Raw genomic sequence first — 3,175 nt, forward strand, 5'->3', positions numbered from 1 at the left:
CATGGTCTCACCACCTCCTCTCTCATACGATCGGCTTCACCATGATAGACCCACCTAGTATAGTCTGTCGTAAATCCATTCTTCCAAAGACGTTCCCCATGACCTCCTTTGTTTGTCTTTTCCTATTTGCACATTTGCTGCATGGGATAGCAAATTTTACTCGCTCCTTTAGCAGCCACGCCAAATGCTCGTTCCAAGAAAGCATTGGTCTTGTCAATCCATTCATTGGTGACCTGACCTTGACTTGCGCGGCCTGTGTACATCCACTCACGGTCCTCCATCCTCTAACATATATAGCGGTGAGTAATATAAACATCAATTGCATCTACACGACGTTCCTACTATCTAATAGGTGAGGATAGGTCCTAATCCCATGCAAGGATATGTAGGTGGGATTAGTTTCCATGCTCTACTCCTATCCGAGACGGAATTTTGGCAGCACCTTCCCGTTGTTCTCCAAATACACGTCCTACCAGAGAGATTGTGTATCCAGAGAACAACAGGGAGATGATGCCGAAACTCTATCTCGGATCGGAGCAGACCATGGAAACTAACCCCACCTACGCATCCGCAGGTTGTCCAAAAAACATGGACAATTCGAAACAGATACGGTTTTAGATATGGAAATATCTATATATTTCCAACCGTATCTCTTTCGAACGGGAGACGTCTAACTAGGTTACGTGATCTACGACCATGATACGGAAAGAGAGGTTATACCTAGGGTGGCGGTGGAGTCAGGCTAGCGGGGCCGTGGCGTGTCGATGCATTGGCGAGGTGACGCGGTGCAGGCAGACCCGCAGCAGCGAGGAAGGCGATCGAGGTCGTCGAGGTACTCCAGCTCTGCTCTGATGGGCTCTTCTCTACAAAAAAGAAACATAAAACTGTCAATACAAAATTTCGGCAGCACCTCCCCTGCACGATGAGGTTTCCAAAACCTGCAAGAAAACCAACGGCACGATGGCCGACATGCACATATATATGAACGGCATGATGGCCAACATGGACAAGATTATATCCAACCACATATATATAACAATGTCACAACCACTCATACGACTACCACCACTACTACTCTACCACTACTACTACCGCAACTACTAGTAATACTACGACGACGACGACGGTAGGGCATACCTAGTGGGCGTCGTAAGGCGGCGGTGGTGAAGGAGTCAGGGCGCCAGTGGACAAGGCGACGGCGGGAAGCGCCGGGGATGGCGCGGGTGGGGGAGGTGGCGGCGTGGACGCGGGCGGTGGCGGCGTGGGCGCAGCCGGTGCTGGCGTGGGCGGTGGCGGCGGCGGGGCTAGCGCCTCCTTCTTCTTCCTCCTTCCTCCTTCTTCCTCCTCCTCCTTCTTCCTCCTCTCCTCCTCTCCTCCTCCTCTCTTTCTCCTCCTCCTCTGGCGCCACGGCGTGGGGGCGACGCGGGCGCGGCCGCCGCTGGCGTGGGCGCGGGTGGCGGCGGCGCTGGCGCGGGTGGCGACGGCACTGGCATGGGCGTGCGTGCGTGCGTGTGTGCGGTGTGTGTGGGCCGGCTGGGCTGGGAGGTTAAGCCCCTCTTTGTCGAGTGCCCCCAATCTAGCACTCGGCAAAGTTTTTTTATTTTTTTTAATTCTTTGCCAAGTGCCACCTAGGCAGACACTCGGCAAAGAGGGGGTTTTAAAATTTTTAAAAATTCTTTGCCGAGGACCACCCGGACTGGCACTCGGCAAAGAGGGGTTTTTTCAAATTTTTTTAAAAATCTTAGCCGAGTGCCATAGGTCCTGACACTCGGCAAAGAGGCTCCTTTGCCGAGTGTCTTATTCTGACACTCGACAAACCATATTTTTTTTATTTTTGACCTCCAAACTTTTTCTGCAGTCCTCAGACAATATCTGGTACTCCATGTTCCTAAGTGGCACATTTCTCGGACTTTTTCTATATTTCTTTAATTTATTTTATTTAATTGAATTTTCTTGGATAATTCAAATTATAACTGCTAGTCATTCGAATAATGAAAAAAATGAATGAAAAATGATATTCATGTTATTTAGTATAATGTGAGGCCGTATCCAGGAACAGACCACCAATTTCGAATATCTTGTTCATGAAACATGACCACGAACTTACGGTCAAGTTGTTTTAAAATTTTATAAAAAGCAAACGAAATCCGAAAATCATGAAACTTGTCAAGATGTCAAGATATCATATGTGGAGGCTGCGAAATTAAGCTAGCGATTGACGTGAGATTTTTTTATTTTTTTGCTTCAAGCAAAAAAAGAAAAGCCTAACGTTTCAAAAAGAGCATGTATCAAAACCAAATTTCCACAAACTAGCTGTAGCTGCACTAGAAGCACAATAGAAGGAAGCTTCAAGCTTATAGCTGCACTAGAAACACAATAGAAGGAAGCTTTGAGCTGCACCGCAGCTGCGATCGCACAACCATGTTCGTGTGTTGTAGTTTGTAAGGTTCTCTTTGGCAGGGATTTTATTGTGATTTCTCCACTGGCTTAATCAAAAGCGTTGCCAAATTTGCACACATGGAACGGCTTGTGAAGCCAAAACCAAGCCAAACATGGTAAAGTCGAAGCCACCGAAACATGATTTCTTCAGCCTTCACTGATTTGGAGAAGTCCAAGCCCTACCAAAGAGGATCTAAACAATTTTCTTTTTGCTAATGTGGTAGATTATAGAATAGTAGTTTTACAAACTAGACTGTGGTCTCATATATGGTCAATCACCCTCAGAAATGGGCATGCACACGCCAGATAGTAAAAGACTAAAATTCATCTAAATCAAGATAGAAACAATGTATTGCCACAACACATACCTCCTGCCAGTACTAAAAATTTTAAAGTTGCTACAAGTACGGACAAAACAAATTCACAAAAATTAAAAAAAATGCTCTATATATCCTTTTGGATGAATTTACTCTATATATTATTCCTTTTGTTTCAAATTATATGACGTTTTACTTTTCTATATACATAGGCATTTTCGACAAAGAAAAAAGTGTCTCCTGTTGCGGCTATAGTGATCAGCATGGATAAAAGGCTGTAGTAGCTCCTCCTCTTTTAGATACACTAAACAACGTTTTAGCTTTTGACCTTATATGTTTAAATATATAGAAAAATTATATATCTAAAAATAAAATATTTTATAATTTAGAATAGTAGGAGTAAGATGATGTTTGGTAGA

The sequence above is a fragment of the Miscanthus floridulus genome, chromosome 11 (genome assembly GCF_019320115.1).
Source record: "Miscanthus floridulus cultivar M001 chromosome 11, ASM1932011v1, whole genome shotgun sequence".
Lineage (NCBI taxonomy): Eukaryota > Viridiplantae > Streptophyta > Magnoliopsida > Poales > Poaceae > Miscanthus > Miscanthus floridulus.